The sequence below is a fragment of the Girardinichthys multiradiatus genome, chromosome 8 (genome assembly GCF_021462225.1).
Source record: "Girardinichthys multiradiatus isolate DD_20200921_A chromosome 8, DD_fGirMul_XY1, whole genome shotgun sequence".
Taxonomy (NCBI): Eukaryota; Metazoa; Chordata; class Actinopteri; order Cyprinodontiformes; family Goodeidae; genus Girardinichthys; species Girardinichthys multiradiatus.
Genome location: NC_061801.1, coordinates 12527527 through 12537635, shown reverse-complemented (window position 1 = coordinate 12537635; position 10109 = coordinate 12527527). Strand labels below are relative to the sequence as shown.

Here is a 10109-nt window from a genome sequence, read left to right as displayed (position 1 = left end):
TTTTGCAACTGAAAAAAAAACCAGATGTGAAACTGGAAAAAAAAAGTTCAAAACTACTTTTCAGATTCAAGTTTTTTTTTCGAACTTTATTTTTTTTTTTTTCGGCTTCAAACTTTTGGCCCTGTTTTGGCGTGGGGGGGCGGGGCCTCAGATCATGGGGGTGCGGAATCATGACTCAACACAGCTCAACACAGCGGCTGAACAACATATTCCCAGCTTTTGCATTCAGGGACCGTGGGAACTGGAATTATCTGTAATACATCATCAATGTTCTATATATTGGTGATTGGTTTTGAAAGATAACATGCTTCACCGATAGAAGCAGCTTACGTGAATACACGACACGCATCTTAGAGGAGAAGATATGATCTTGACAGATTTGCACAGCATTTTAAGTCCGTGTTGGAGATTTCCCATGCTCTCAACATAAAGCAAAAGAACCGCCAGACTAAGCGGCGGTATGAAACCAGATGCAAAACGAGCCGGTATTTTCCGAATATCCTTGCATAATTAAGCCTGGAATTGTTTTCACATGGACTGGACTCGGGTTTCGGTTTCTGGTGCATTTTTGATTAAAACGTGTTTGGTCTTCATTTAGTGAAAGGACTCAGCCAGGATCAAACTGGCATACGGGACAACCGGGGAAATCCCCGGTGGACTGTTTAGTTTTTAATAATAAATAATCCGGGAGGAGTGAATGCTGCAAGTCACTGACTGGATGCAATCTGCTGGGTTCCCTTAGACAGAATTTTTTTTTATCCAATTTGAATAAATAACTGAATCTGACTGCACTGTTCAATGGTTAGGATAATTGGAATGTATGTACCTGACTTTTGTGAAGTGCCTTGAGACGACATGTGTTGTGAAGTGGCGCTATATAAATAAACTGAATTGAATTGAATAGCCGCCTTTCACAGACGCAGGGCACAGGGCCAGTGGTCCACTTCAGCCCGTGAACCACTGGCCCACGAGCTGAATCACCGGCCCACCGAGCGCGACATCAAGTACGCAAAAGGCGACAGTTTCTGGGGCGCCGATATTTTTCTGGACCACTATGCCTGACTAAACTATGCCATATCAACCAGTTAGGGATAACCTTTATTTATATGACTCATAGCAGTTTTTCCCACTTATACCATAATGATATAAAGCATAATTCAATTCAATTCAAAAATACTTTATTAATCCCAAAGGGAAATTAAATGTTGTTATAGCTCATATTATGAAGGTTTCCTCAAAGAGCCGTTGTAGATGCTGATGGCTGTGGGCAGGAAGGATCTCCTGTAGCGCTCCGTCTTACAACAGATCTGAAGAAGCCTCTGACTGAAGACACTCTGTTGTTGTAGGACAGTCTGATGAAGAGGATGCTCAGGGTTCTCCATAATGTTCTTCGTTTTATGAAGAATCCGTCTTTCCACAATGATCTCCAGAGGTTCCAGAGGAGTCCCCAGAACAGAGCCAGCCTTTTTTATCAGCTTGTTGAGCTTTTTTACGTCTCTGGCTCTGATGCTGCTTCCCCAGCAGATGATGGCAGAAGAGATCACACTCTCCACAACAGACTTATAGAAGATATGCAGCATCTTGCTGCAAACACCAAAGGACCTAAGCTTCCTCAAGAAGTACAGTCTGCTCTGTCCCTTCTTGTAGATGGCTTCACAGTTACATCTCCACTCTAGTCTGTTGTCAAGGTGAACATCGAGGTATTTATACTCCTCCACCACCTCCACTTCTTCCCCCATGATAGAAATAGTTTTTGACTTATTCCTGTTTCTCTTAAAATCTACAATCATCTCTTTTGTTTTAGTCACGTTCAACATGAGATGATTGTTTCCACACATGCCACAAAGCGGTCCACCACCTTCCTGTACTCAGCTTCTTGTCCATCTCTGATCCACCCCACGACTGCAGAATCATCTGAGTATTTCTGCAGATGACAGGAGTCTGTCTTGTACTGGAAATCTAAAGGTGCGTTCACACCAAACGCGATTTTTGCGAAAGGAGCGGCCAATTTACATGTTATCCCTGTGTAGAGGCGCGTTCAGGAGCGGAGCGGCACGGTGCGGTGCGAAAGGCGCGGCAAGCGAAGCGGGAGCGGCGCGATGGACGAGTTGAAAAATCTGAACTTTTTCCTAAATTCGCGTCGCGTCAACCAATCAGGGACTGGATGTGGCTGTGACGTAGGGTGAAGAACCAAAGCGGAGAAGAAGCAGTTGTCAATGATGGAGGACCAGATCATAGTGGCGGTGTGCGGCAAGCCAGAGTTGCATGACTCAACTAATTACTTTTACCGAGACAAGTACAGAAAGGACCTGGCCTGGTTATGTTTAGGCACAAATATCTTAAATTTAGGAGATGTGGACATTAAAAATCGGCTGTTTTTTTTACTGAGCTGAGATTTATTTACTCACCGAAGACAGATGGACAGGCGTTCAGCAGCGGGGATACAGTGCCGGTAAACCGTGGTGAAGTTAGTTTGAAGTTGGATGTTCAAGCTCCGCGGAGTTAGTGGCATCTAGCTCACGGTTGATCCGATTCAGACACTAAGATTTTCCACAATTGTTTGGTACGGAAACTTATTGACGGTCCATAGTGAACCACCGCGCGTCAGAAGAGGGAGCAACAGAGAGCAGCTAGCCAAAATCTGGGTGCCTGACTCGGATCGGCCGTGGGCTGGATGCCGCTGGCTCTGCGGAGCTTGAGTGTCCGGTGTCCGGCTTCGGGCTGGCTTCACTGCGGTCGCCGGTAGTTGGCGTCCCGGAGGCCGATTCATCTCCCAACGCGGGGCAGCAGATCTTCGAACTGGGTCCTGGATAGACGGAAGTACCGCTGAAATCGACCATCATCCAGACGCAGCTCCTGGAGTAGGTGGTGGTTATCTCTGAACTGTTCCCGTCCCTGAAGAATCTGGTGAACCCAGGGACATTGATGTCGGCGGCGTTTGTCGGCTCTTCACAGGTAAAACACCGTGATTATACGTGAAATCCATGTCCAGCATGTTCAGTTGAAACCAGGAAGCAGCAGATGGAAGCTCCTCCTATTTGATGATGCGGCGAAGCGTTGCCGCTTGTTGCCGAATGCCAACGCAGAGTTCACACGGAATGTGAAGTGGGCAAAAGCACACAAATGAGGCGAAAAATGGTTTGATGGTGGAGCAGGTTGTAACTGGTTTGATTAGAATGCAGCAGCACACTTAGATTAAGGATGGACACCCACTACTACACAACCTACCAGATAGACACCACAATGGTGACACATAGTCTACTGATAAACACTGAGGGAGGGAACATCCATTGCATTGGAGTGCCAGATATAAAACTATATGTGACCTTCTATCGGGGCTCTTTGTCATCCTTTCACAGACGCGACGGTAAAAGACGAGCCTCGGTGCTGATTTCTGTAATCATTCCTCTGCCTAATTTAGATTAAAGGAGCTAAAAGTTAGAAACTGTTTGAGAGTCGTTCCTTTAAGAGTCAGTGTTAGAGTGTGATCGCTTCTGGGGACCAAGGACCGGAGGAATTCTGAGAGGTCTGACCGCCAACAGGGTGCGTTAGCTCGGACAAACCTCTCCTCTGCTCCAGTCAGGCAGATCAGCTCTGCTGTGTGCTGGCGAACAGCTGATCTGTAACAAATGAACATGAGCTGCAGGGCGGCCAGCTGAGCTGACAATGAAGACAAAAACAAACAGTGGCACTTATTAAAAACTATATATATATATATATATATATATATATACAGGGGTTGGACAATGAAACTGAAACACCTGTCATTTTAGTGTGGGAGGTTTCATGGCTAAATTGGACCAGCCTGGTAGCCAGTCTTCATTGATTGCACATTGCACCAGTAAGAACAGAGTGTGAAGGTACAATTAGCAGGGTAAGAGCACAGTTTTGCTCAAAGTATTGAAATGCACACAACATTATGGGTGACATACCAGAGTTCAAAAAAGGACAAATTGTTGGTGCACATCTTGCTGGCACATCTGTGACCAAGACAGCAAGTCTTTGTGATGTATCAAGAGCCACAGTATCCAGGGTAATGTCAGCATACCGCCAAGAAGGACGAACCACATCCAACAGGATTAACTGTGGATGCAAGAGGAAGCTGTCTGAAAGGGATGTTCGGGTGCTAACCCGGATTGTATCCAAAAAACATAAAACCAAGGCTGCCCAAATCACGGCAGAATTAAATGTGCACCTCAACTCTCCTGTTTCCACCAGAATTGTCCGTCGGGAGCTCCACAGGGTCAATATACACGGCCGGGCTGCTATAGCCAAACCTTTGGTCACTCATGCCAATGCCAAACGTCGGTTTCAATGGTGCAAGGAGCGCAAATCTTGGGCTGTGGACAATGTGAAACATGTATTGTTCTCTGATGAGTCCACCTTTACTGTTTTCCCCACATCCGGGAGAGTTACGGTGTGGAGGAGCCCCAAAGAAGCGTACCACCCAGACTGTTGCATGCCCAGAGTGAAGCATGGTGGTGGATTAGTGATGGTTTGGGCTGCCATATCATGGCATTCCCTTGGCCCAATACTTGTGGTAGATGGGCGAGTCACTGCCAAGGACTACCGAACCATTCTTGAGGACCATGTGCATCCAATGGTTCAAACATTGTATCCTGAACTGGTGAAAGATTGGTTTGATGAACATGAAAGTGAAGTTGAACATCTCCCATGGCCTGCACAGTCACCAGATCTAAATATTATTGAGCCACTATGAATATTGTAGCTTCACACTGAAGGCATCAAAACTATGAATTAACACATGTGGAATTATATACTGAACAAAAAAGTGTGAAACAACTGAAGATATGTCTTATAATCTAGGTTCTTCAAAGTAACCACCTTTTGCTTTGATTACTGCTCCGCAAACTCTTGGCATTCTGTTGATGAGCTTCAAGAGGTAGTCACCTGAAATGGTTTTCACTTCACAGGTGTGCCCTGTCAGGTTTAATAAGTGGGATTTCAAGCCTTATAAATGGGTTTGGGACCATCAGTTGTGTTGTGCAGGAGGTGGATACAGTACACAGCTGATAGTCCTACTGAATGGACTGTTAGAATTTGTATTATGGCAAGAAAAAAGCAGCTAAGTAAAGAAAGACGAGTGGCCATCATTACTTTAAGAAATGAAGGTCAGTCAGTCCGAACAATTGGGAAAACTTTGAAAGTGTCCCCAAGTGCAGTCGCAGAGACCATCAAGTGCTACAAAGAAACTGGCTCACATGAGGACCGCCCCAGGAAATACCAAGAGTCACCTCTGCTGCAGATGATAAGTTCATCCGAGTCACCAGCCTCAGAAATCGCAGGCTAACAGCAGCTCAGATTAGAGAACAGGTCAATGCCACACAGAGTTCTAGCAGCAGACACATCTCTAGAACAACTGTTAAGAGGAGACTGTGTGAATCAGGACTTCATGGTAAAATAGCTGCTAGGAAACCACTGCTGAGGACAGCAGAATATATTTGTTTGGGCTAAAGAACACAAGGAATGGACATTAGACCAGTGGAAATCTGTGCTTTGGTCTGACGAGTCCAAGTTTGAGATCTTAGGTTCCAACCACCGTGTCTTTGTGCGGCGCAGAAGAGGTGAACGGATGGACTCTACATGCCTGGTTCTCACCGTGAAGCATGGAGAAGGAGGTGTGATGGTGTGGGGGTGATTTGCTGGTGACACTGTTGGGGATTTATTCAAAATTGAAGGCATACTGAACCAGCATGGCTACCACAGCATCTTGCAGCAGCATGCTATTCCATCCGGTTTGCGTTTAGTTGGACCATCATTTATTTTTCAACAGGACAATGACCCCAAACACACCTCCAGGCTGTGTAAGGGCTATTTGACCAAGAAGGAGAGTGATGGGTGCTGCACCAGATGACCTGGCCTCCACCGTCACCGGACCTGAACCCAATCGAGATGGTTTGGGGTGAGCTGGACCGCAGATTGAAGGCAAAAGAGCCAACAATTGCTAAGCATCTCTGGGAACTCCTTCAAGACTGTTGGAAAACCATTTCAGGTGACTACCTCTTGAAGCTCATCAACAGAATGCCAAGAGTGTGCGGAGCAGTAATCACAGCAAAAGGTGGCTACTTTGAAGAACCTAGAATATAAGACATATTTTCAGTTGTTTCACACTTTTTTGTTCAGTATATAATTCCACATGTGTTAATTCATAGTTTTGACGCCTTCAGTGTGAAGCTACAATATTCATAGTCATGAAAATAAAGAAAACTATTTGAATGAGAAGGTTCACACACAGGTTCAAATTTTTTTCCTTTGAACAAACTTTATGGCCCCAATTTAGCTCCATAACACCTTGCCTTGCCATTCAAATTAATTGCGTATGCGCGAAGCCTGCACACACACACACACACACACAGAGGTTAAGAATTGTTACACAATTAAAACATTACAATACAACATTACAATAAATAACTAATAACCAGTTGCTCAGCATAAAGATTTGCATATACCTCATCAATATACCTCATAAATATAAACCTAAATTCATTTGATTTGTAATCTATAAGGTCATAACTGATATACATTTGCAACACAGTTAGAATTATTTTTGAAGAAGGATTTTTATTGTTGAATTGTTTTTGTAAAATGGTTTTGTCTGTTTTTCTACCATAGTAACACCCCAAAAGACCAACCCTTTGTCTGAACCTCCCCTTTTATACATGGTGTTTACAAGCATAATTTTTTATGATGGCTCTATTGTTTAACTGAAATGCATAGTGTGCCAATAAAAAAACACTTGAAGATTGTTGTTTTTTTTTTTTTTTTTCAAATGACATGTATGTGGTAGTAGTAGGCTTTATATAGTAGGCTTTTCATAAATGGAGATCATTATAATGGCCAGCAAAATAATTGTAATATCAAGTTTGCCATTTTGTCTCTGGTTCTTAACAAATGGTACATCAATAGCCTAATTTTTAACCTAACTTGATTTTTGCATGTTTAACTGATTACCCTAGCTTCTAAAGGGCAAGGTTTTGGCTCATTAAATCTCCTCCTTTCCAGCATGACACCTTACACACCAGGCGAGCATGCATCTTGCAATCCCTGTGCACCTACCTAAATGAAGACTGCAAGAAATTAATAAAGAAATACTTGGTGAGCCATTGTAACATGTTAACTGTCAAAATGTTATACAAATTGTGACATAGCTTTAAGTGCAAATAGTAGAATTTTAATCAGAAACCTGGTATGTAAGGAGATGTGTTTTGAATGCCAAAATTGTATTAGTCTTGACAAAAAAAAAGAATTTATGGATTGGTGTTAAAAGGAAGAAGTGTATTCACAGTTACATTTGATCCACAAACACAAACGCATCAAACATACATCAAGGCACTTAATACTTTTGAATCTGTGCTAACATTAAACCGTCAAATCTTCAACTCAGAGCACCCTGGTCATCAGCATTTCTAAGTATAAATGCTGAAAAACTTTTTTAGAGGTCGTTAGTACTAACATTTCAATACAATTTTAATTTTAGCATCTCAAATATGGTAACTTTTTTTTTGTGGTTTTGTGTTTATTTAAGGGATACTTGAAATTGTATTTACTTGAGATGTCTATTCTATAATTTATGGATTAAAGTACCTAATAACAAAGTTTAGATGTGTGTAATTTCCCAATAAACATAAAAACAACGGTTTAAAGCTGCAGTGGGTAACTTTTTGAAAGAAATACAATGGTTTGACAACCACTCAGAGCCAATGCAGTTCACGTACACCAATCAGAGGGGTTTATGGATCCCACCCGCCCCACAAAAGCTCCAGATTGCTGATGTACTGCAGCTGTGCTGATGGAGGAGAAAAAAACCTACCAGTGAATGTACCATAGCTGTTTGTCCACAGTTATTAGTGGCCCAGCTTATTAGCCTTCTTGTTCACAGCAGGCTCTGATGTGGGAGAGGAGCTGTGGAGGGAGGGCTGTAGTGTAGGGCTTATATGAGCATGATTGACACTGTCAAGTGGTTCCCACTTTTTTGGGCTTACACTGCAGGTTTCTCCCACTTGAAAAGGCAGCTTGCTTCAATAGGATTCAAACTGGATTTCACTCAATGACCCAGAAACAATTTTTATTTTTCTCCATTCCTTTATTTTTAAAGTTCACATGTGGTCACAATAGGTGAAAAACCTTAAACTCAAAGAAAACACAAAAGGGTTAAGCAAAAACCCAATAAACCACATTTAACTATGATCAAAATAATTAGCCCTTTAAATGATTAGAAATTATTCTTGAGCTAAGTATAACATCCCAAATTAAACACCCAAAAATCAAACAAATATATTTAAAGCATTAAGTATCAGTTTCTACATATATTCAAGTACAGTCTGCAGCTCACCGGCTCCTTCCTTTCCTTGAAACAAGCTTTCTCAGTCTTGCAGTGTCCATTTTCCAGCACCTCTCTCACATAGTCAGCAGCTCATATGTTAGAGAATACCTCCAAACAATTCATTTAATTGTCTCCACCTGGAGAAAACAGGCTGCTGCCACCAGGGTGGGAGACACACCCAGACCTGCACTCAGCCAGAAAGGGGCGGGGCCTGAAGCTCAGCTCAACAGACACTGCTAGACACTAGTCCTGACTCGGGAGTTATTTCTGCAAACAGCAGGACCACTGGGAGAAGCCAAAGAAGCTTGTAAAAAAAATTTTTTTTCAAAAGTTGCCTACTGCATCTTTAAGCAAAAGGTGTTTAAATCTCTTAAATCTAACTTTCTCATCTTGTATTTCTTCATTTAGAATACAGACAGCGAGGCAAACAGTTGTATGGAGCAAACTGTGATGGGGATCTATGTCATCAGTAAGGAAGTTGCTGAACCTGAAGATGACCCAGAGGGCATTGGTGTCCTAATTGAGGGTGCGGTGGCTCCCTCTGGTTAGGGTAACATTGCACAGGCATGTGCTCAGGTGTTTGGACTCATTTACTGTTTGAACCTGAGCTGACCAGAACTGAAATGCACTTTTGAGGTCTTCCAGAAGATACTTATAAATCTTGATGGACAAAGACTCTCTTCAAAGGCACACTGTCTGAAAAACAAACTTGTGGTGTGAGTGCACTTGAAAATAACTGATATAGACCGTTCATTGGTGCAATTGTGATTTCCATTGCAAAAATCAATTTTCACCTTTCTTTTGCCTTCATTTTTTAATTTCCAAAAATACATTTACAATACAATTCTTTTTTTGTTTGTTCTCTGTCACTTGACTTTGTATACAGCACTGCAGATGGGGTTTTTATGTTTTTCGCTGGAGTTGAATGGATTAGTAATAAGACTTGGGCTCTTCTGTTTTTTTATTGTTACTTGTAGTAAGAACTAATTCACACACACACAGCATAATGCTTTGTCATGAGTTAGATGAACATAATGTAACTGATCTACTTGGAGTCTCTCCATCTTTTTCTTCCCACCGCATTTCTTTTCTTTGTTTTTTTAGGGGTGTTTGCATAGTACAAATAGTTGGCAATAATTTTAATTGTGCAATTATAAGACTGTTACAAAGTATTGATGTTTGAAATTTGTAGAACAAAGTCAACATTTATAGTTCTATTGCATTTTGAGGTTTCCTTGGGAACTGTTAATTGCCAGGTTCATCTGTGCTGTGTTTATATGTGGTTTGTATGTTAAGGAATGTAAAGTGTAACTGCACTGCCACCTTTTAAGTCTATTCTTAAATTTTTTTTCCTCTTTTTGCTGGGTTGTTTTAAAAACAAAGCAATGTTGGTTAATTAAGCATAACTAACAGTAGTTGCCTTGATTAACACATTAGTTGTTCAACAAGATTTAAATTTGCTATCCTGTTCTTTAGTGGTGTAGGATGAGGTAAAACAACTTGAGCTCTATGTACTTAAATAAAACATTTGCACTTAAAGGGAAGTGCATATGTTGATCAGTTTATTATTTTACTTAGTGCCCCTACACGTGGCCCGTTCTGGGGTGGCCGGGCTCTGGCACCCGGTGGTTTGGTCTGGCCTCCCCAGCGGCCCTGCGCCGTTCCGGACCCTTTGTGGGGTGCCTTGAGACGACATTGTTGTAAATAAGCGCAATATAAATAAATAAACTGAAACTATCTCTGTAGTTATGCTGCTATAGGCTTA

General features: G+C 42.1%; 1 protein-coding gene across 2 annotated transcripts in view; it reads left to right on the top strand.

Moving 5' to 3' along the window:
• LOC124872970 (rhotekin-like) overlaps positions 1-9888 on the top strand; it is a 54582-nt gene extending 44694 nt beyond the window's left edge. For both annotated transcript variants that reach the window (XR_007039407.1, XR_007039405.1), the window contains exons 12-13: positions 7024-7116; positions 8753-9888. The gene's annotated coding sequence lies outside the window, so the exon portion shown is untranslated. The remainder of the gene's footprint in view (positions 1-7023; positions 7117-8752) is intronic.
• Positions 9889-10109: the final 221 nt, after the last annotated feature.